Source organism: Pseudorca crassidens, chromosome X (assembly GCF_039906515.1).
Source record: "Pseudorca crassidens isolate mPseCra1 chromosome X, mPseCra1.hap1, whole genome shotgun sequence".
In the NCBI taxonomy this organism is placed as follows: domain Eukaryota; kingdom Metazoa; phylum Chordata; class Mammalia; order Artiodactyla; family Delphinidae; genus Pseudorca; species Pseudorca crassidens.
Genome location: NC_090317.1, coordinates 115,439,491 through 115,463,375, shown reverse-complemented (window position 1 = coordinate 115,463,375; position 23,885 = coordinate 115,439,491). Strand labels below are relative to the sequence as shown.

At 45.1% G+C, this 23,885-nt stretch overlaps 1 pseudogene; it reads left to right on the top strand.

Annotated features, from left to right (window-relative positions):
* The window catches only part of LOC137216973 (centrin-2 pseudogene), a 39,200-nt pseudogene extending 26,201 nt beyond the window's left edge, over window positions 1–12,999 (top strand).
* Window positions 13,000–23,885: the final 10,886 nt, after the last annotated feature.

The following is a 23,885-nucleotide window of genomic DNA, read 5'->3' as shown; positions in this document are numbered from 1 at the left end:
TGTGTACATGCACATACCAGTCAGCACCAACATGAGGTTTTTCCCATTATCCTGAACAACAAGTGGGCAGGACCAGAAGAGGCAAAAGGCTGGATTGATCCAGGGTTGGGAGTTTGCAGGGACAAAGGACAGGGGCTTGAGAGGTTGAGGATGCGATGATTAACCATGAGGAGAGAATGGAAACAAGGTGAGGGATAATGTGAAGGGAAATAAGGTGGTTTGGGACTGAAGGTCTTGATATGATCAAGGAATGGGCACAGCATACATATTCTGAGTGGCCTATGGCCTTTACATGAAACTGCTTCCTCCTCCCGCTCTGCCCCAAGTATCCAGAAGTACTGGAGTTGAGGAGATTAAGGAACTGAGACAGGGCCTTGGCTGAATCTTCCACAGAGAAGCAGAAACTCCACCCAGAATGAGGCAGGCATTGAATTGAGGTCACACAGGTGTCAAAGTTGTCAGTGGGGCTTCCCTGGTGGCACAGTGGTTAAGAATCCACCTGCCAATGCAGGGGACACGGGTTCGAGCCCTGGTCCGGGAAGATCCCACATGCCACGGAGCAACTAAGCCCATGACACAAGTACTGAGCCTGCGCTCTAGAGCCCATGCTCCGCAACAAGAGAAGCCACTGCAGTGAGAAGCCCGCGCACCGCAACGAAGAGTAGCCCCCACTTGACGCAACTAAAGAAAGCCCGCGTGCAGCAACAGAGACCCAATGCAGCCATAAATAAATAAGTAAATTTGTTTAAAAAAAAAAGTTGTCAGTGAAAGTGAGCTGAGACCTGGAGGCCTGGTAGAGAGTGACTGGGCTGGATGAGGCATGTACCTCCTGGGGTTATTTTATTAACTCTGTGAACAATGGGCTGAAAGTATCAAAAAGGCCACCTTCCTGTTTTCTTCAACCCTGCACTTTAAAAGGCAGACCGTTTGTTTCCCTTAAGTCAAGCTTGCCTGTTATCGAGAGCTTTAAACATGTCTTAGATGGTGCTGTGTCATATATAATTCAGGAGCATTGTTTTTCTTTTTTTCCTTTTTCTTATATTCTTACATTTTCTATACATTCACTGTTTTCGATAACTTTTCATTTTGATATAATTTTAAATGCATGCACAGAAAAGCTGTAAAAAGAGTACAAGGAATTCTTTTATACTCTTTATCCAGATACAACTAGTGTTGATATTTTGCTCCGTTTATTTATCAGTCTCTCTCTCTTTATGTTTACATGCATTTTTTTCCCCCCAAACCACTAGTTAGTTGGAGATGTTATAGTCCTTTACCCAAAATGCTTCAGGCTGTAATTCCTAAGAACAAGGACTTTATCTTATGCAACCCCAGTACACTGATCAAAGTCAGGAAATTTAACATTATGATAAAGCTATTGTTCAATCCACGGTTCTTGTTCTACTTTTGTCAATTGTCCCAGTAATGTCTCCTATGGCTATTTTTCTTTCCTGGTCTAGGATCCAGTCCAGACTCACAAATTGTGATTTAGTTGTCTTGTCTTCTTAGTTTCTTTTCATGTGGAACTGTTCCTCAACTTTACTTTGTATTTCTTGATCTTGACATTTTTTGAAGAATATAGGTCATTCATCTTGTGGAAGGTCCTTTAGTTTGAGTTTATCTGATGTTTCTTCATGATTAGATTCAGGTTGTGCATTTTTGGCAAAAAGACCACAGAAGGGATGTTTGTTCCTTCTCAGTACATCCCAGCAGGAGGCACATGATGTCAGTTTGGCCCAATTGGAGATCTTACCATTGCTTTATAACAGCAATAGAACGTTCTTTGAGCTTTATTTTTCCCATTTGGCAGGCATCTTGCATTGCAGTATAACTTTCTTTTTTGCACAACCATGATAATGTGAAGTTTCTAAATTAGTTTTGATTACTTGCAAATAACCAAAGTACAATAACCTGGTGTTTTTTAAGGAAGCAAGTTAGAAATAATATCCATTTTTTTTCTGGCCATGTCTCACGGCTTGTGGGATTTTTATAATTCCTAGACCAGGGTTTGGCAGTGAGAGTGCAGAGTCCTAACCACTGGACCACCATGGAATTCCCTATCCATTCATTTTTACTTGTGGAGTTTTAACGTCAACAGGTATACTTAGATTTTTTTTTAATTAATTAATTAATTAATTTATTTATTTATGGCTGTGTTGGGTCTTCGTTGCTGTGCGCAGGCCTTCTCTAGTTGTGACGAGCGGGGGCTACTCTTCGTTGCGGTGCGTGGGCTTCTCATTGTGGTGGCTTCTCTTGTTGTGGAGCACAGGCTCTAGGCGCACAGGCTTCAGTTGTTGTGGCTCGTGGGCTCTAGAGCGCAGGCTCAGTAGTTGTGGCTCTCAGGCTTAGTTGCTCCGCAGCATGTGGGATCTTCCCGGACCAGGGCTCGAACCCGTGTCCCCTGCATTGGCAGGCAGATTCTTAACCCCTGCACCACCAGGCAAGTCTCGGTATACTTAGGTTAAAGCAAAATGTACTTAGACTTGGCAGGCATGGGCAGGGGTGGGGGCAGGGGCAAAAAAATGTACTATTTCAGACAAAAATGAGAAAACTATATACTTGTAAATAAGAATGAACCTATTTTTTAAATATTAATATTAAAGTATACTGAAAGTGCAAGACCTTTATGATTAACATGGCACCATGCCAGGTAATATACTCTAAAACCAGAAGAAGTGGAGAGAAGTGAATTATTTTTGCAGAGTGGATCTTAACAGTAACTGCTGCATAATGATTTTAGGCAGATTCTCAGAGCCCGACAGAGGGGAGTCATGGGACTGGTTGAAAGAAGAAGCTGAAAACTGAGCCAAAGAAGATTTTAAAATAAGAGCTGTGTCAACATGCATACAATCACTTGCTTTGAAGAAGCTGCAGTAGGATCCAGGAACAGGAAAAAAGAATATTTACTGTTTTGCGTTTGCATGCCAAAATGTAATCTCTTCTTTTCTTCTACCCTTCCCTTAAAGCAACAACTGTCTGCATGTAGAATGAATGTGTTTTAAATGAACCATTCAGTGCTCTTTTCTGCTCTCATTTCCAGTACTGAGCGACAACATGATAGACTAGAAGTCTCCTGACTTTGGAGTCAGACTGACGCCCGCAATTGGCCTCAGTGTCTATGTCTTTATACAAGGAATGAACCTTGCTGGATTGGGAGGATTAGAAATGACATATGTAAAGAACTCACAGTACTTTACAAATACTGTGGCCCATAGTGGACATTCAATAATGGAAGCTGCACATAAGGACGATGTAGTTTAAAGAAAAGAGCCCTGGCCTGGGAACTGGGGTACCAGGGTTCTGTTACCCAAACACTGGGTTCATCTCTTGGTGGGTGTCAAGTCAAAAGACACAACCAAGCCAAAGATCTATTAGGGGAACCACTGACTGAAGCCACCCGCCCTAGCCAGGCCCGATAGTAACCACTTGCATGAGTTCTCTTACAACAAGATGTCCTGGTAAGGAATGTGGAACTGACAAGCTACCAGCAACCGGGAGAATTTGGGAAAGATCAAAAGGAGAGAGGAGAAACCAGTCCATATGTCCTACCAACCTCCCAGAATCCTTCTCGCTGGAATCCATCTTGGCTGAGTGATGCACACGCCACCAGGAAGGACCCTGAGTCAGAGTGATTGGCCAGAGACAATCAGGAAACTAACGCCATTACCATAAAACCGGAGACTGCGAGCCACGAAGCAGAGCAGTTCTCCTGGGTTCCCTTACCCTGTTGCTCTCTGCCCCGGCGCCCCTTCCCAATAAAGTCTCTTGCTTTGTCAGCACGTATGTCTCCTTGGACAATTCATTTCCAAGTGTTAGACAAGAGCCCACTCTCGGGCCCTGGAAGGGGGTCCCCCTTCCTGCAACAAATGGTGACTCTGGTGGGCCTCTTCTTTGCTACGACTGACATCCTGGCCACTCGGGGTACTCAGGGACCAGCTCGCCTGCCGACAGACCAGACCCAGAGGCCACAACCGGGACCCTTTTGTCCCTCATGTCCTTCTGACACACATGACTGGCCAGAGTGCCCTGACCAGGTAAGGAACAAGAGACTTTATTGATCTCTTTCCCCTTCCCTCTTCCCTTCCTCTTTTCAACCCCTCCTATCCTACCCTTTTTTCTTCTGTCCTGGTCGTGGATGCAGGAGTATAGTTGAAGGGCCTCAGCCTAATCTGAGGGTCGGAGCCTGATCACCTCCAGTGGGCAGATAACTCAAATTCTGGTCTGGTATGTGGTATGTGGTATCTGGTTTCTGGTTTCTGGTAGGGCCAAGTTCCCATCCTCCCTTCCTGGAAGCCCAAGGGAAAAGTCCCGTAACACCTGGGCATCTGCAGGTGGCAGGAGATATCTGTAAGGCCATCCCTTTTATCCCCCTCCTTCCCCTCTTCTTTCAACCTCTTTTCCTCCCTTTGAAATCTCTGAAGACACGAGATATTTCCGTTTACTCTGTCAGTACTCAGATCTGAAGTTCTGTGTCTCTGCAGGAAGTTTTCTGAGAGACTGCAATCTTGTATTTAAGGGAGTGACTGATTAGGATGGCCGAGCCTGTGTGTGTTTTCTGCTTTGTGTTCTGTGTTGTGATTTGTGATGGCCATTCTGCCTTGTGAAATGGGAAATTCTAGTTTTGTTCCACTGTGAAGCCCTCTTGGGCAAATTCTGTCTGACTGGAAAGATTTTAGCTATGAACCTATAACTAAGAAAAAGATATTTTACTACAACATTGTGTGGCCACCATATTATTTAGACTCCAGAGAAAGTTGGTCTAGGTAAAACTCTTGAAAATTCCAAAACTGGTTCTTTTTGCATATACAGTTAGGAAAAGCAAGCTTGATAAAATGTCTTTTCAGAATTCTGACCCTGAGGGAACAAGTCCTACTAGGAGAACTTGACTTTCTCTCCCTGTGCCTTGAGACCAGCGCTCTCAGGATCACTTATCTTATCTAGACCATCTCTAATTCCTGAGACTGAGGGGAAAAAAAAGGTAAGAAGACTTTTAAATTTTACCTATTCCAACTGTTACTTATAAGCTAGTGAGTTTTATATTGTAATACCTGATTCATGACTAAGTTTAGAAATGAGGCTATGAGACCTCTGGTTGTATCTGTCTATATGTTTATGTGTGCATTATCTTTGTTTTTACCTTTGGATGGTATTAACAAAATTAATTTGTAAGTGGGCTCTACTTAATTGGATTAAAGGAAATTAAGCACTTATATAAATTCTCAAAAACACACAGAAGGTAACTGGCCAGAATTAATTTTAGGTTCACGTGAACTGTGAAATATTCAGTATTAAATTAATACCTGGTATTAATGTTTAAGTTTGTTGATCTAATTAATATAGACATGTCTTTAGAGTCATCAACATCAAATATAATACCTTTATTGTACTTGGGTTTAATAGAAGTCAAATAAGACCTTATTATATCTGTTGCAAATTTTTCAGCAAGAAAAATAACTTGGTATGATGAAATTTTTATAAGTGTATTAAATGCAAGTGAGATAAGAGCTTTTGGATGAACTTTTTAGGAATAATTATGTTTTAGAAATGTCTACTTGAGGATGATCTCTCCAGATATTTGGTAATGTGAAATTTTACAGTTGTGTTAAGTTAAATGATGGAAGTTTGTTGAATAGCTGGGTCATTCCCAAATAAAATAAGATGCTGAGACATCAGTTACTAAACAGAGAAACTAAAGATATTTAGGACTATTAATGAATAGGTTTAGTGCCACCCTGAGATGTTCTCTATTTGAAAGCAAATGTGGTACTTCCATGGTGGCACAGTGGTTAAGAATCTGCCTGCCAGTGCAGGGGACACAGGTTCGATCCCTGGTCTGGGAAGATCCTACATGCCACAGAGCAACCGAGCCTGTGTGCCACAACTACTGAGCCTGCACTCTAGAGCCCATGAGCCACAACTACTGAGGCCTGTGTGCCTAGATCCCATGCTCTGCAACAAGAGAAGCCACTGCAATGAGACACCCATGAACTGCAATGAAGAGTAGCCCCCGCTTGCTGCAACTAAAGAAAGCCTGCACACAGCAATGAAGACCCAACACAACCAAAAATAAATAAATAAAATAAAATAAAATAAAACTCCCTCTGCTTAAAAAAAAAAAAGAAGCTATGAGGAATAGAATTGCATTTTATTAGTGAAAAGAAAGTAAGTCTGACTGAGAGCTGGTTGTTTCTAGATAGAAGAAAAAGTGATGGATACAGAAAGTGATGGAAGATTTGTGGGGAGTGGACCCTGAAGAAAGAGTTTTGTGCATGGTCAGGACTGGCTAAGTTTAGAATAAATTTAATTGATTAAATGAATTTTAAAAGTAAGCTGGTACAAAACTTGAATTTGGCTTTTCTCTCTGTTAAGAGAACAAGTTTTCTTAAAATGTTGAACTGCCTTTGATAACAGATTTTAAGTTTCTTTACCTTTTAAGCGATATATTCTGTATTTGCCTTTGAAATCTTTTATTGTTACTTTGGCTAAGTGAATAACTATTGTTTCACAGTGACCTGTGATCCTATCTGACTGAGTGTTCTAAACGCTTTTGATATTTTTCTGACAAACTTTCCAAATATCAAATTTTAATTACAGTTCTTTTGACCTCCAGCTAAGTTCGAGATGCTTTAGAAGACCCATGAAGCATCTCACAGAGAAATATTTCATCAGTATGTTAAATTACAGTACATGGAGAGCATTATTACATGAGTGATAAACTTTTTAAAAAATATACTGTATGGAACGGGAAGTGGAGTCCATCTGCGATGACCTCTAACTTTAAGAAGGCAAACATGGCATCAACTGCTCAGTGAAAAAGGATGAGTCCTAAACCAGAGCTTACTGAAGAGCAGAAACAGGAAATTCGAGAAGCTTTTGATCTCTTTGATGCTGACGGAACTGGGACAACTGATGTTAAGGAACTTAAGGTGGCAGTGAGGGCACTGGGCTTTGAACCCAAGAAAGAAGAGATAAGAAAATGATAAGCGAAATTGATAAGGAAGGGACTGGAAAAATGAACTGTAGCTACTTTTTTATGGTGATGAGTCAGGAAATGTCTGAGAAAGATACCAAAGAAGAAATCCTGAAAGCTTTGAAGCTCTTCAATGATGATGAAACGGGGAAGATATCGTTCAAAAATCTAAAATGTGTGGCCAAGGAGTTGGGTGAAAACCTCACCGATGAGGAGGGGCAGGAAATGATTGATGAATATAAATGGAGATTGAGAAGTCAATGAGCAAGAGTTCCTGTGTATCATGAAGAAGACCAGCCTTTATTAAGATCAGTGTCATCTTTTTTTTTTAATTAATTAATTTTTATTTTTGGTTGTGTTGGGTCTTCGTTGCTGTGCACAGGCTTTCTCTAGTTGTGGTGAGCGGGGGCTACTATTTGTTGCGGCTTCTCACTGTTGTGGCTTCTCTTGTTGCAGATCATGGGCTCTAGGTGTGCAGGCTTCAGTAGTTGTGGCACATGGGCTCAGTAGTTGTGGCTTGCGGGCTCTAGAGCTCAGGCTCAGTAGTTGTGGCGCACGGGCTTAGTTGCTCCACGGCACGCGGGATCCTCCCAGACCAGGGCACAAACCCGTGTCCCCTGCATCGGCAAGCGGACTCTCAACCACTGCGCCACCAAGGAAGCCCGAAATTGAGGTTCTTTGTAAGGTGACCTGCTGAGTGCTTTAATTCCCCAGGGCAGAACGAGAGCACGTTAGAGTGGAGAAAAGGGTCTTCAAGCTTTTGCCCACCTGCTGCTCTGCCTTGTATCGCTTTGTCCTGCATTCCCACATTTATGCTACGGCAGAACAACTTCTTCACAAGCACATGTTGTACCTGTGTCACCACAAGCAGGGGGCATCTCTTCAATGGTTCCAATGTTAATTGGCGCCTGCGTGCAGCTTTCTCTTCTATAAAACCCAGTGAACTCTCTTACTTGCATTTGGATGTGTGTGTGTGTGTGTGTGCTATTGTTTTGTCTTCAAATAACCCTTTCTTATTTTGAAAAAAAAAATATATATATATATATACCGTATGGATGTTATTATTCTAGAAATTACATGGAATTCCTAAAAATCTAGTATGTCCTGGTAAAATGTTGCCAGTCATAATTCTAGTTATTTTAAAATGTTGCATGTCACAGCAGTAAGTTTCTTTTGTCAGTTACATTGTGATCAGATGGTTAACTGTGACTTTTTAAGTCTTTCTGTCATTTATAGACAGTTGTTGTACTCTGATAAATCTCCAATTATCCTGGGGAACTGGGTAAGAAAGTAAAGAATCTTAAGGAAACCTGATGCTTCATCAAAAGTTTAACAAGAGGATTAGTTACTGAATGGGCTGGTGAATATAGTTGTAATGTTTATGTTTCTATCTGAAACATTACAAGCTGTTAATTTGTGTTTTCCAGATACAAAGAAACCCTTCCCCTCAAACTAATTATGACTTACAGCAATTTGGTAAATTACACCTTTGTAAGCAGAATTGAAAGATTTCTCTTTTCTCTCTACCTGACCCCTCCAGAGATTGGAAACTCTTGGGTTCCCAGCAGCTTTATCAGATAAATTAGAAAGGCCACCTCCTAATAGGTGCAGGAATCTGAAGGTATTTTTGTGGACCTTAAAAAGGGAGGAATTCACCTAAATCTGAGGCAGAATCTGTGACAAGCCCTTGGCTTTGCTTTCCTGGTCTGGGGAAGCCTTTAATCAATTAATCAGACTTAATGTGCAGACAAATTAATCTTGCTTTGACTATATTGGTAAAAATGAGGGTAACTTTAGACAGAAAGTGATGCTTCAATGGACATCAAAATCTAATTCTGTTTATTGAGGTCTATATTCACTAAGACTCACTTCTTAGATAGTTTTTGCTGTTATGTTATATTGTTGTAAAGTTTTAATTGAATTATTAAAAGGACACTTTAAATTTGTTTCTGAAGCTTAACTCAGTAATCTGTCTTTGGACGAAGCTCAGATGCTCCATGATCTGCAACTGGGAGGTTAACACCAGGTTATGGTCATTTAAATTTAAAGGCAACTTTATTTGGGGACAATTAAACCATACTAGAGATAACCAGCCTAGTAACAATAGGAAACTGGGCTGGGTGCCTTATGGATAGTGCCAATATATTATTTCCCTTAAAGATAAAGATTGGTACAGAACAGACTAAGAAAACCTGCGATATACTGGGCTGCACCTAATGGAAATTCTTGACTTAAATTCTTACTTGTGAGCTTACTAATACTGCTAGCTATATTATTTTTTTAATAAATAAATTTATTTATTTATGTCTGCATTGGGTCTTCGTTGCTGCACACGGGCTTTCTCCAGTTGCAGCAAGCGGGGGCTACTCTTCGTTGTGGTGCACTGGCTTCTCATTGCGGTGGCTTCTCTTGTTGTGGAGCATGGGCTCTGAGCTCACAGGCTGCAGTAGTTGTGGCATGCAGGCTCAGTAGTTGTGGCTCTAGAGTGCAGGCTCATTAGTTGTGGTGCACGGGCTTAGCTGCTCCACGGTATGTGGGATCTTCCTGGACCAGGGCTCAAACCCGTGTCCCCTGCATTGGCAGGCAGATTCTTAACTACTGCACTGCCATGGAAGTCCCTATATTATTTTTTATATTGAGTGTTTTACAGAATTGTTGTTCTTTGTATTACCAAATGTGTGATTGAGCCTCTGATAAAATGATGACATATAGTTCCATATAAGATCAGTGATGGTAATAGTAACTCTAGATATGGGAAGAAGCAACAAGAGGGAATATTTTCGTGGACCATAAAAGACTAGTAAGACAGGTGGTCCAGAGATTTTTGGCTACTGTGAATAAGGCCTAGTCTAGTAATAGCACATTGAGTGGCCTATCAGTGAAATCTTTGCCCGACCTGGGAATGATCATGCCTAGCACCATGGGACGAAGTGGTCATGAAGTGCCCCCGAAACCATGGTTGAATTTATGACTCTGAAGGGGCCCTGCCAAATGAAGACTGTCACTTGCCGTATGCTTATGCAAGGATTAGGTCAATGGCCACTGCAGCCACTGACCTTAACATACCCTGAAAGGAGTTCAGGGTGGAGATCAGGAATGAGGCACTCTGTGCTCTGGGAAAAACTGGTAGAACAGGCCTGCAGATCGTTAGATACTTTCAAGAGAAGACTTTATGAGCCCAAATTCTTCCATCTTCTCATATCTAGAAAAGCTCTAAAATCATTAACAGTGACATCTGCTTTGGCCATTAAAGAGAGAAGTGCAACTGAAAGTCAAAATGGAGTAGCTGTGATTCAGACATCCAGGGTAATACTAGGTGGCATTATGGGCATGATTTCAGACAAGTCCTTGTATTGCTAAGAACTTGAGTTTTCTGAGCTGTGTCAGACTTGGGATGCCACCAGCCATTCGCAAAAAAATGTCTGCTGGCAGCTGGTAGCTGCAACCTTATGGTTTCAAGGTATCCTCTTGTAACTACTAAATTTTTAGAAAATGAAATTGTTTTAGATCAGATAGTAGTAGAAAAAAGAGATGTGTAGTGGCCAATAGCTCCTGTTATGTACATATTAATACCATATCTGAAGTTAAAACCTACTTAGATTAGATAAGAATAAACAACTGGCTACCTGGTTACAAGTCTCTCCAAAGTGCGAGGTCCAGACTGGGTTTCCGGCTTACTCTTCTGAATTCCTCAGGGAATGAGATTTATTTTGTCTCTTAAAATTCCAGTTGTCACTCGTCCAAATACTTCTTTTTTTAATTAATTAATTAATTAACTTATTTATTTTTGGCTGCGTTGGGTCTTGGTTGCTGCGTGCGGGCTTTCTCTAGTTGCAGCGAGTGGGAGCTACTCTTTGTTGTGGCGTGCAGGCTTCTCATTGCAGTGGCTTCTCTTGTTGTGGAGCACAGGCTCTAGGTGCATGGGCTTCAATAGTTGTGGCACGTGGGCTCAGTAGTTGTGGCTCATGGGCTCTAGCGCACAGGCTCATTAGTTGTGACGCACGGGCTTAGTTGCTCTGCGGCATGTGGGACCTTCCTGAACCAGGGCTTGAACCCACATCCCCTGTGTTGGCAGGCAGATTCTTAACCACTGCACCACCAGGGAGGTCCCCAACTACTTCTAATTGGGTCTATTACACCAAAATGGCGGACCAAGGGATTGAGATTTTAATTTTTTTTTAAATTTATTTTTGGCTGTTTTGGGTCTTTGTTGCTGCGCGTGGGCTTTCTCTAGTTGTGACGAGCAGGGGCTACTTTTCGTTGCGGTGCGCAGGCTTCTTAGTGCGGTGGCTTCTCTTGTTGCGGAGCACGGGCTCTAGGTGCGTGGGCTTCAGTAGTTGCAGCACTCAGGCTCAGTAGTTGTGGCATGCAGGCCCTAGGGGATTGAGATTTTAATCATACAAGACTCAGATCCAGGACTTGGAACTCAGGAATATTTCCAACTCGGTGTCTATTTTCCAAATTGAGGCGGGACTAGTCCCCCTTTTAGCAGGGAGTGGCCAGAGTTGTTGTACCCCAGTTCCCTGAATTGAAACTGAGCATGACTCTGTTGGCTCTGGAGTACAAATCCTTTCTGTGTCCCCTATTTCTTGTTTGTAGGAATAGGCTTCATTTAGCCTCCTTGACCTTCCCTGAGTTCCAAAGAGCAGATTCAAACAGTTGCTGATCAGGGAATGGTGGGGATATATAGAAACAGGGGAGGAACAGTCAGTGATGGTATGGCCTTGGGGCGGAGTCCTGGTTCCTCCTCAAGGAGTATGCATAACAATCTCTCTGAGTTCTTCTGCAGGAACTAAGGCCCCCACCCAGGTGAAGCATGGTAACTTCAGGCTGAGCACAAGACTCTTGGAGCACCGCCCTGTTACCTCACTACCAACTGATCAGAAAAAAGTCACAGACACTGCAGCTCTCACCCCAAATTTTGCCTTCCTTTTCTGGGCCCGGCAATGACCATCCTGTTCAGCCTCCTGTTTGGCCCTTGTCTATTTCAGCTGCTAACAAGGTTCATCTCTGATAGGGTCCAACAGTTTCAGGCTAAACTGTTGTTACTATGAGGGTGAATGCTGATTTGGGGCACAGAATACCTCGATTTAAATCAGGTGGAGAGAGTGGGACTTCCCTGGTGGCACAGTGCTTAAGAATCCACCTGCCAATGCAGGAGACACGGGTTTGATCCCTGGTCCAGGAAGATCCCACATGCCGTGGAGCAGCTAAGCCTGTGTGCCACAACTACTGAGCCTGTGCTCTAGAGCCTGCGAGCCACAACTACTGAAGTCTGTGCACCCTAGAGCCTGCACGCCATAACTACTGAGCCTGTGTCCTGAAACTACTGAAGCCCATACATCTAGAGCCCGTGTTCTGCAACAAGAGGAGCCACGGCAATGAGAAGCCTGTGCACCGCAACAAACAGTAGCCCCCACTTGCCGCAACTAGAGAAAGCCCGCATGCAGCAACGAAGACCCAATGCGGATCAATCAATCAATCAATCAATCAGGTGGAGAAAGACTTCTATTCCACTAGGCAGGACTACACCCACTCTCATCAGGAAGTAGTTACAGAAGAAAGAGACCTCTGCCCCAATTCCCAAGAAGTATCTTGAGTATGAAGTCTCTCTGGGGGAGTTGTTAGGGGAACCACTGACTGAAACCACTCGCCCTAGCCAGGCACCATAGTAACCACTTACATGAGTTCTTTTACAACAGGAGGTCCTGGTAAGGAATGCGGAACTAACAAGCTACCACCAACCAGAAGAATTTGGGAAAGGTCAAAAGGAGAGAGGAGACACCAGTCCATATGTCCTACCAACCTCCCAGAATCCTTCTTGCTGGAATCCATCCTGGCTGAGTGATGCACACGCCACCAGGAAGGACCCTGAGTCAGAGTGATTGGCCAGAGACAACCAGGAAACTAACCCTATTACCATAAAACCCGAGGCTGCGAGCCACATAGCAGAGCAGTTCTCCTGGGTTCCCTTACCCTGCTGCTCTCCGCCCGGGCGCCCCTTCCCAATAAAGTCTCTTGCTTTGTCAGCACATGTGTCTCCTTGGACAGTTCATTTCCAAGTGTTAGACAAGAGCCTACTCTCAGACCCTGGAAGGGACCCCTTTCCTACAACAGGTTGATTGGGAGAAGGAAGGATTAACTACTTGCATCAAGTAAGGAGAACACTGAGGATCTTTCCCAAAGCAGTGTCTCCCCAAACACCAAAACTGGGTAAGTTTTAAGCTAAGGGTACATGCATATTTTTGAAGGGGTTTGGGCAGAGGAGACTATAGCATAGAATTGGGGTAAAGGTTGACAGAGTCCAAGCTGTAGTTGATCGAAGTCTTAAGGGTCAGAAAAGGTCAACATCCTCATTCCATTCTCCATCTGGGTGGGGGGTCTTAGTTCCCACAGAACTCAAAGATATGTATCAGATTGTTATGTATATCCCTTAAGGAGGAACTAGGACTGTTTTATCTCTGAACTATTGTTTCTTGACTGTTTTTCCTTTGTTCCTGCATTCCCTCACTTCCCTTAAAATCATTAATTACTGAGACCTGTTCAAGGGCAAGCACTGTGGCCAGGCTTAGATCACAAAATGGCTTAGGCCAAAGATGGTTTCTCTTATGTCAAGAAAGCTGTGCCTGGTTCTCTTTCTCTGGGGACTCCCTATCCTACCTGCTTACAGTCCTGGTCCCTGAGCCTTCATTTCACTAAGAAGCATGTAAACTTGAGCTGGTTCCTCAAACTTTCTGGATTTTTGTCCCATTAGGGAAGAAGTGTTGGCTGGAGAGAAACTAGGTCCAGTTGGAGGGGCGCTAGCATGCTGCCACTAATGCGAGGTGGAAAATTCTTCACTGGGGAGCTGACTGCTGTGCTGTGGAAACACAGGTGAGCAAGGAAACGAGCAATCAGCTCTGGCTGGATCAGGTGTGGCACCTGAGCTGGACCTTCAGTGCTCATGCGTGGGCTTTTCCACTGGAGAAAGGAGGTGTTTCAGGTGAGGACAAAGACCCAAGTGTCCGGCAGGTGAAAGAGCATGGTGCTGTCCAATGGCGGCTCATATCCAACCCAACTGCAATCAGCTTCTGGGACTACCTCTGACTGTTGAGTTGTATCAAATACATTTAAAACAAGTGGACCCTCTGTGGGCTTTGGAAATCTTTTAGCTTTACTCTAGGGAAATGTTAACTGAAATGGGAGTTGCCCTGTAAACCCCAGGTACTCACCATTTGGACTGGGGCAAAGGAAACTACCAGTTAAACATAAGTCTTAACTCACTAATAATAATAACTAATCGTTCCATGGTGTGTTCTATGAGCCAGGCACTGTTGAAGTGCTATACTTCTATTAATTTATTTAATTCTCAGAACAATCGTGTGAAAGACGTGCTGTTGTGTTACTTCCTTCACAGATAAAGAAAGTTAGAAAAATTAGATCATTTGCCAAAGGTCACCTGCAAGGAAATGGGAGAATTAGAATTAGGATCCAGGCCCCCCGATCCTAACCATTCTGCAGGCTGCCTCTCTAGAGACTGAGGAAGTAAAGAATCAATGTTACAGAAAAAAAATAAAATAAAAAACATATATATTTATATATATATCATAATTTTTTAATCGAAGTATAGTTGTTTTACAACAGAAAAGTATATATTTAACTAGCACTAACAGTTGAGAATTTAGTCACATCTTTGCGTATAGCTGTAGGAAATGCTGCCTTCAGATGAGAAGCCAGGGCATTACTTTTGGGACCAAAACATGCTCTATTATTTGCTTTGGTAACAATTTTGATTGTGTCATTATTTGAACATAGGCGGTTAAGTAATGCCTTACAACACTTCAGTCTCCCCTCCCCCTAATGCGCCATTCTTTGTTGGAAATGAGAGGAAAGAAGGAAGTGGAATGGGTTGGACAGCATTTTACTTGGAGCAATGTGGGCTTTGTAAAGAGTGTCAAGTGGAGATTCTCTTAAGAAAGCCTGGACCAGTGTGTCTTCTCTGGGCTGAGTGATGGAGCCTCAGGCTGCCAATCTTCCCTCTAAGTCAGGCTTTCTCAAACTGGAGGAACCCTTTGGTGGGGCGGGCGGTGTGTGGACATATCTCAGGGCACTGCGATTCTGCGAGGGTGAGGAAAGTGGCTGCAGGTAATAATAGGAATCTGCTTCTCATCCTTTTGTGTTCTACATGCTAATTCTAAAAGGGTCAGCGGGGACACAAATGAGGATTATGACTGGCACTCGGGGTGCTGGCTTGAAATGTCTTGCAGAAAACCTATTTTGTCATTTATTTTTCTTAAATAATCATCCAGAGGGTTCTACCAACAAACTCTTAAGGAGGTTCTGAATGGGCTGTGAACTGCCTGGCACCCTGGGGGTCAGGAATACAGTTTGCCCCGGTATCTGTAGAGGATTGGTTCCAGGACCCCCCCCCCCCCCTCAGCAAAATCTGAGGATGCTCAATTCCCTCGTATAAAATGGCCTAGTGTTTCCATTTAACCAACCTGGGCATACCCTCTAGTATACTTAAAACCGTCTCTCGGTTACTTTTTGTTTTTTGGGGGGGGCGTGCCCCAAGACTTGTAGGATCTTATTTCCCCAACTAGGGATCGAACCTGGGCCATTGGCAGTGAAAGTGCGGAGTCTTAACCACCAGGGAATTCCCTCGGTTATTACTTGGTTACTTATAATACCTAATATAATGTAAATACTATGTAAATAATTATAAATACAATGTATATGCTATGTAAATAGTTGCCAGACAGAGGGAAATTTGAGTTTTGTTTTTAGGGACTTTATGGATTTTTTTTTTTTTCGGTATGCGGGCCTCTCACTGTTGTGGCCTCTCCTGTTGCGGAGCACAGGCTCCGGACGCGCAGGCTCAGCGGCCATGGCTCACGAACCCAGCCGCTCCGCGGCATGTGGGTTTCCCCTGGACCGGGGCACGAACCCATGTCCCCCGCATCGGCAGGCGGACTCTCAACCACTGCGCCACCAGGGAAGCCCTGGAATTTGTTTTTTTAATATTTTCAATCTGAGGTTGGTTGAATCTACAGATGCGGAACGCACGGATTTGGAGGGCCAACTGTAGAGTTGAATGACTGGGAAGAGAGTGGGGAAGTCCAGAGTGGGGAACAGAGTGGGTTGGCTGTCACCATCATCTTCCTTTCCCGACATAGGACTCCTGAGAACTGGGTCTCTGCTTGGGGTCCTTTGGGGTGTTGAGCATGATGCTCTATTCCTCAGTTCATTTCAAAGGACACAGATATGGAGCACCTGCTGTGTGCCAGGCACAGTGCTAAGAACTGGGAACCCAAGGATGAAAAGTCAAGAGTCCTGAAGGAGCTCAGTGCCCAGAGTAGGGTGTGCCTTAGTAATAATATCAAACATCCTCATCAGCATAGCCATTTATTGAATACTTGTCAGGTGTCAGATACTGCCCTCTACGCTTGTCATATAGTTATTCATTTAATCCTCACAACAGCTCTACTGTTATTAGCTCCATTTTACAGAGAGGGGAAACAGGCACAGAGAGGTTGGTGAACCTATTCACTGTCACACAGCTAGTAAGAGATTGGGTAGGGGTTCAGCCCAGAAATTGGTGGAGATAGGCAATGGCTCCAGAGAGGAGGGGAGCAGGACACCCTCTCCAATCACACACTCCGTGACGGGGAGGGGGCGCCTGCTGGTGGGAGGCGGGCAGACTCACACACCTCCGGTTTGGGGAGTTATAAGAAAAGTGGGGGGGGGGCTTCCCTGGTGGCGCAGTGGTTGAGAGTCCGCCTGCCGATGCAGGGGACACGGGTTCGTGCCTCGGTCCGGGAAGATCCCATATGCCGCGGAGCGGCTGGGCCCGTGAGCCATGGCCGCTGAGCCTGCGCGTCCGGAGCCTATGCTCCGCAGCGGGAGAGGCCACGGCAGTGAGAGGCCCGCGTACTGCAAAAAAGAAAGAAAGAAAGAAAGAAAAGTGGGGACACTTTGAGACAACAGGCAGGGCAATCAGAGGCAGCACCATGAAGGGTTGACTAGCCAGACACTGGAACCACCTGCCTGGGTTTGAGTCCTGGCTCCAGCACTTTATAGCTACCTAACCTCTTTGTGCCTCAGTTAATCCATTTGTAAAATGGGGATAATTGCACCTACCTCTTAGGGCTATTGTAAGGATTAAATAAGTTAGCATTCGAGGCTGAGAGGCTGAAGAATGCTTCTCTCTGGGAAAACCACAACCATGAGGCTGGTTTCGCAGCTGCCTTCAATTTGCTCCTTTTTGCAAACATCTCACTTCAAGTCCACCCCATCAGGCATTTACTTGGAATTTGCTATAGGTGATGAAGTTCACTTAATAAAAATTTCTATACAGCTTTACCTTACAAACTTGGTTTGGCTACATGTCTTTTTTTTTTTAATTGAGGTAAGATGTACATAACATGGAAGTAGCCATTTTACAGTGAAAAATTCACCGGCATTTAGTACATTTACAATTTGGGGTAACTGTATGTAATTCCAAGACATTTTCATCCCCCCCAATAGGAAACCCTATACCCATTAAGCAGTCACTTCACTTCCTTCCTTCTCCCAGCCCCTGGCAAGCACTAACCCAATTTCTGTCTCTATGGATTTACCTATTCTGGACATTTCTAGTGGAATCATACAGTATTTGTCCTTTTGTGACTAGCTTCTTCCACTTAGCATAATGTTTTTGAGGTTCACCTATGTTGTGCCATGTATCAGTACTTCATTCCTTTTTGTGGCTGAAAATGGTTTGTTTATCCATTCATCTGTTGATGGAAATTTGGTTGTTTCCACCTTTTTGCCATTGTAAATAGTGCTGCCATAAACATTTGTGTACAAGTTTTTGTTTGAACACCTGTTTTCCATTCTCTTGGGTATACACCCAAGAGGGGAATTGCTGGGTTGCATGGTAACTGTTTAACGTTTTGAGGAACTACCAAACTGTTTTCCACAGTGGCTGTGCTATTTGACATTCCCACCAGAAATTCCTCCACATCCTCCCCAACACTTGTTATTTTCTCGCTTTTATTTTATTTTATTTTATTATTATTATTTTTTTTTGCAGTACGCGGGCCTCTCACTGTTGCGACCTCTCCCGTTGCGAAGCACAGGCTCCGGATGCACAGGTTCAGCGGCCATGGCTCACGGGCCCAGCCGCTGTGCGGTATGTGGGATCTTCCAGGACCGGGGCATGAACCCGTGTCCCCTGCATCGGCAGGCAGACTCTCAACCACTGTGCCACCAGGGAAGCCCTTTCTCGCTTTTAAAATGTATTTATTTACTTGTATCAGAGCCAGCCTCATGGCTTTATCTATTGGGGTTCACACTGCTTTGGGGTTTGGCAGAGGCACTCTTCACTTTGCACTGGAATCTCCCGGGTTTTTTTTGTTTGTTTTTGTTTTTTTCTTTAAGATGTTTTAGGACTTTAATGTCCTTCACACGGTCAACATAAAACACTGACAATGGATGAACAATAGGGGAAAAGACTCTTCAGCAAAAATCTTCCCGAACTCACGGCATCACTGGTCAAACACCAGAAAGAGAACAGTCACGTGAAGAAACAGTAAGGGAATTTAACACAGATTTTTAGTTTAACAGCATAACTGAAAAACAAAACCAACCAACCAACCGTTCTTCTACCCACTGAAAGGAAAGTAAAAGTGAATCAGGGAGCTTCCAAATCTTGTGAAGCAGCTTAAAAAGGGAGAGGGGAGGGGGAAGGGGAGGCACACAACTGTTGAGAACATAACACTCTAATGCACAAGGTCAAGGATCCTAACAAATTCTCAAAGTCTCAACATATACCAACAAGAACCGTATTATTAGAAATATAAAGGCACAGAGATATAAATGCATAGAGATATAAACTATTTGGTATTAAAAACAGACCTTGCTATATAAACATAGTAAGTCACTTTTATCGCTTTATGAGAATAACCGTATAAAGAAAGTCCAGAAGACCCCACTGCTGTCATCTTGCAAAGGATCAAAATTCAGCACCTAGAGGGCCCCACCCACCCTCCATGCTGTGTGTCTGTGTGTCTCTAAAAACAACAACCTGCAATTTGCATATAATTAAACCCATAGGCAGCTTTGAATATGAGATCTAGGCAGAAAAAGTAGCAGCAAAGACAACAGTAGCTGGAATTTGGTAGAAAAGCAAGAGAAGACTTTTTAAAAGCTTCCAGTTCAAGTCAGAATTAAGGTTAAGTTTCAACAGCTTGGGATAGCTGTGGATGTTTTGCTGTTCTCTATGCCCTTTCAGGGAGATCATATTGAGTTCAAGAGCTTTGTCGACAAATCTTTTTTCTAAAGCATCATCTCCTTTGGTGTTGCCAATGTGAAATGGAATATTCATCTTGCTTCTATTCTGGGGCTCCACTGGACATCAATTCTAATAGTAGCTTTTCCTTTTCGACCACTTTCCAAAATTAGAGTTCTCTTCTTCTGTCTAGCAGCTTTGGATGGTTCCTTCACCGATGGAGAAGTTATCCACTGGTACAACAAGTGGATTTTTTCTTACATCCAGAACGAGCAGAGTTCCATTGGTTTCAAGGGCCTTTAGTAAAGCCTTTGCTCCTTCACTGGTGAGGCCACACTGCTGCAGGTCCAGTGCTTTTGATGAAAGACAAAAGGTCACTTGCTAACTCTACAGATTTAACATATAGACAACTCTCATTTTCTCACGTGTGGAAGAGTCCTCCAAGCCACAAATCCTCACTAAGAGATTCTGCAGAAGCACTTGCACCCAGGTCACCCATGAGCATGTCGCAGTTCGGAGCGATGCGCCTCAAACCAGCCATACAGTCAAGATCAGGTCTCCTGGAATGGAGATTCTCAGCCCAGGTTTCTTCATGCCTTCTGGTAGTCAGATACTTTAAGGTCTTGGCCATGTGATCTGCTCCCTGCCATGTCAGATTACACCCCGTGAAGTTTACTGTCTTAAAAGTGATAGAGTTCTTTACACCTTGACAAATAACTGTCTCGCCCAGCCGTGGCTGGAAGAAGCTCTGGATACAGATCAGGGGCAGAGGGTGCTCAGGAGCGGCGCCCAGTCTACCCCGCGGAGGCGGTCGCCATTAACTCCAGCAGGCCCTCCCGCAGAGAAGCGCGCAAGGCGGGCAGAGGCACTGAGTCCTGCAGCACGCACAGGTCCTCACAGCGCGGGAAGAAGTCGGCCGCGGTGTCGCAGCGCAGCTTCACCGAGTGATCATGGCCCGAGCGCGGCTTCGGGGACGCTGGCTGTGGACACGATGCCCACACCCACCTGGGGTCCCCGGCTCGCCTCCCGGCCCCTTGGGTGCTCACCGCCCGGGGGCTGCAGCCCCGCAGCGTGCGCAGGACCCGCGTCGCAGCCAGATGACGCAGGGCCACGAGCCCCAGCTAGGCCAGGCCCTCCATGCCGCGCTCCCGCGCCGTCTCCCACGGCGAATCGCCGGCCCTTGGCGCCAGCCTCATCGACCTCCGCGTGCGGGGCTGCGGTTCAAACCGGCAGGCCTCCCGGGTTTTTATATATTTATTTTAACAATCCAATGCCTGAGCTGCACCTGAGTCCGGGCCCAGGTAGCAGCAATAGCTTTTAAAGCTCCCTAGGTGATTCCAGTCTGCAGCCAAAGTTGAGAATCGTTGTATCAAAGATTCCAGGCCCCTCTTGGTTATACGCTCTTTTTAATCAGAAATTTAAACCGTGTTTAACTAGCTAGGCCAGGCCCACATTCATCTGAGAAATGGTGGGGGAGTGATCCAGATATCTGTCAGACATTGTAACCCTAACAAACAGCTAAGGCCAGTTCTTTTTTTTTTTTTTTTAAGAGAGGAAGTGATTTCACCACAGCTGCACACAGGGGGCAGGGAGGCAGAATGTCTCCTAGGGTCCCAAGTGAACTGGTGAAAAAGCAAAAAACAAAACAGTAGAACAAACGGCTACTGGGTAGCGCTCGCCCCTGCCTCCCCCCCACCTCTCTTCACAAGAGGGGTTTGGACTGCAGCCCCATAGAATGGCCTGTGCATTCTTTCAGCTGGGGAAGTTTCCAGATAGCACCCCAACTTCCCTGCCATGGCCACTGTCTTCTCCTTTTTAACAGAAATCTCTTCTGTTTTCCATTCTCTTCTTACCAGGAGGTAGTTATTGTTGCTAACTGTGCAGGACAGTGTGGCTCTTTATCTGAGGTTTTTGTTTGTTTTTTGCGATATGCAGGCCTCTCACTGTTGTGGCCTCTCCCGTTGCAGAGCACAGGCTCCGGAAGCGCAGGCTCAGCGGCCATGGCTCACGGCCCCAGCCGCTCTGCAGCATGTGGGATCTTCCCGGACCGGGGCACGAACCCGTGTCCCCTGCATCGGCAGGCGGACTCTCAACCACTGTGCCACCAGGGAAGCCCCTCTCTGAGTTTTTAAAAACTGTTGCAGACGTGCAAGTTGGCCTGACTGCCAATAAGCAGATGGGTCCATGTGAATGTGAGTTTTGGATAAGTGTAATATCTAACATCAAGTAGGATTTTGCTAAGAGGTCACTTTTCCGCTCTAAGTATTGACTTCAGCTTATTTTCACCACCCTCCAGCCACTCCCCCCGTCCTCAGGAGCACCTGCAATGGAACAGCCGTATGCCACGGGGACCCGCGGGGCATCACAGCGAGAGGGGGTCACGAAGGACCACACGTAGCAGTGGGGCCTGTGTCTGGTGATTTGGGGAGCGTTTAAGGAAGCCGGGTGTCGCTCTGGATTGGATGTTGTCAGGAAGCGGGGGTGAGTCCTGATCAGGCGTCTTAGTCTTCTTGCCCGAGAAGCGGGGAAGACCAGACAAAGGCTGGGATTGGTGAAGAAGCAGCAGTCTCTTCTAGGAGCCAGGACCCAGGGACGTTGGGGTGACTTTGGTGGTTTGGACAAGTTCCTGCTTTGTCCGTGTTTTGACATGATTATGGAGTGGTCTTGTTTTTGTTCCGTCCTATCCTGGTCACAGAGTGGCCTTGTCTGATGTCAGGGTTGTGGGGAATTGTTTATGTTCAACAGGAGGGCACCTGGCCAGCTCCTGCTGGATGCCAGGTACTGCTTTTCTCTGTCTCAGGCCTCCTTTGGGCCAAGAGCAGACGAGGGCAGGTAAGAGGACATTAATCCATGATATCTACATTTTCACCATTGCCAAGATTTTGTTGATGAGGAAATGCAGGCTGGCGTTGGGTAAGTCTCTTCTGCTTTTTTGTTGCAGGATAAGTTACTGAATTCTCTGATGTGATAACAGTTGCAGGGGATACACTGGTCAACTGTAACACAAGCAATTCCCACAAACAAAGTGATTATTTGTCTTCTAAGAGGCCTTGAAGCCAGGGGCCTAGATTATAAAACCCAGGCAAAGAGAACACGTTCCAGAATCCAAATAGGTACTCACAGCCCAGTTGGAGGTATTTACAAAGGCCTCAAGCCCTTGATTCCTGTCCATGTCCTACCTGTAACAGTCTCACCAGGATTGTGTCATTGATAGGTAATACAGGCACTGTGAACATGCTTAAAATTACCCAACAATGCTGGCTCCATTTCAAGGCCCATTTATCTCTGATGCTGTGCTAACATTATGAAGCGTTAGAGTTTTGTTGTGGCTTTCTGATTAGTTAATGGCAGAGTATCTCAGGGACTTTTATCTCTGTCTATTTTGCACCTGCAGAAGCAAGGCGGGGCACTATCGCTGGCCACTGCCACCTGCCCTGGAGGACACAAGCTGTTGAGCAGGACCGGCTACATAATTTGCAGGCCCAGTACAAAATGGAAACACGGGGCCCCTTGTTCAAAAATCATTCACAATTTCAAGACAGCGAGAGCAGAAAGTTAAAGCAAGTGCAGGGCTGTTCTGAGCCTGAGGAGGCCTGTGGAGCCTTGCTGCCCCTGCAGTGTGGCAGACAAGGACAACTGGGTTCCCGGGGACCTGACTCCGGAGGAATGACAAGAACTGGAGAGCATCCCAGGAAGCAAGCAAGAGCTGCAGTCTGAAGAATAGAGACTGAAGGCTGAGATAGCAGAAGAGCTATGGAAATTGAGGACCCTGGGATCCACAGAAGAAAGGAAAACATGCAGGGCAACAAACAGGTGGCCTGGGCTGGAGAAAATTAATGTGGGGGCTGAAAGGGGGCCCCGGTTCTTAACAGGATGGTCTATTAAAGGACACTTGTGAAGACACTGACCAGTTCCTGTGGAAAGGTGAAGGACTCAGCAAAACAGCCACTAGGGACTGTTTGCAGGAGAGATTAAGCTTCATATCTAGGTTCCTCCTGCGCTTGTGGAGGTACAAGAGTTCACTGATCTAGACTTTGTCCAGCCATTACAGCAATTCCTGAGGAGCCTGGGAGCGCCTATAGAGGCACAGAGGACTGATGGGATGATGGAGGCATTTGCCCAGTGATACTGTCAGTGTCATAAAGAGGGCTTTAGTGGCCAGACACTGATGTTCTCTCCTTTGTCGCATCTTGTTGATCACTAGCTACAACCCCGAAGTCAAAGACAAGCTCACAGCGAAAAGGTTCACTGCCACGAATGTAGACATCAGTGGTGGACGAGCAACTCTAGAACCTGTAATTTCTCAAGTCAACATTAACAACGTTTTCCTCTCACTTCTTCCCCATTCCCATTTTTCGCAAAAACGTAGGCAACTAAGTTGAATACCCAAGAGCTTTCTGTTCTGTGCGGAAACGCAGAGCCGGCCCTGGCTATCGATAATGTAAATGACAATTCTAATAGATTAAATTGTAGCATTTGAAGAGTTAAGGAAAAGGCGGCAGTACTTTTAGACTCCAGGGTGGTTCCCAGCATTTTATTTTCTTGGCTTGGCCAGGAAATCAGAGGGGCCTGGGCTCGGGGGGCCGGTCTGGGGGAAGCGCAGGGGGTGGGCCCCCCGGAAGTCGTGCTGCGTGGTTTAAACCTAAGGTGACCTAACGGATGGCG